The following is a 775-nucleotide window of genomic DNA, read 5'->3' as shown; positions in this document are numbered from 1 at the left end:
TTACTTCTCCAAGAGGAGGTCCCTTTTCGCTCATAAACACTCTTGGTGTCTAAAAGTAGTTGCTGTTATGAGATAGTTTTATTGCAGGCAGTAACTTTACATTCTCATCACAGGTGAAAACCGCTTTAGGCAAAATGCAGCAGAAATTGAGACAGCTATTTACTAAAATATCTCTTATATATGTAAAACACAGTGTATGTGTGTACATCGGGGATCACCCCCGAAATCCGTGGATCGATTTCAACCAAATCTCGCACAGAAACAGCAAGCTTCACAAATACCTACATTTTGGTATTTATAATCTCCTAGGTCTAACAGAAGAACAGATAAAGGAAAAAGAATGCTGTTGCAAACCGTGGTGTGTAGGCTGCCATCACAACAGTGATGATGTGTGGAAACAATAGCAGTTTGCCAAATCAATTTGATTTTCGAGTCAGCCTACATGTCAGCCTCGGCCTTAATATTTAGGTTGCGATGCATAACAGGTATGCTGTGTTGGATTAATGTTGGCCAGTTTTATCGACCAGGTTTGCATATCACCTTGTTTGTCAGGGGCAAATAAATGATTTTGAAGCCTCTGACGAGTAGCATGTCCTGCCCAATGACCTGTCTTGTGGGACTCACATCGGGCTGCTTTATTCTACAGTAATGCAACGGGTTCATAGGTCGAAAAGCGTGGCTGGAGGTGATATAGATAGAGAAGGGAATAGAATAAGTAATGGGGAAGAGGAAAAGAGAGGACAGAATGACTAGAAGGGCATGAGGCAGGTAGAAA

This window comes from Schistocerca piceifrons, chromosome 6 (assembly GCF_021461385.2).
Source record: "Schistocerca piceifrons isolate TAMUIC-IGC-003096 chromosome 6, iqSchPice1.1, whole genome shotgun sequence".
NCBI lineage: Eukaryota > Metazoa > Arthropoda > Insecta > Orthoptera > Acrididae > Schistocerca > Schistocerca piceifrons.
Note: the sequence above shows the minus strand (reverse complement) of the source record.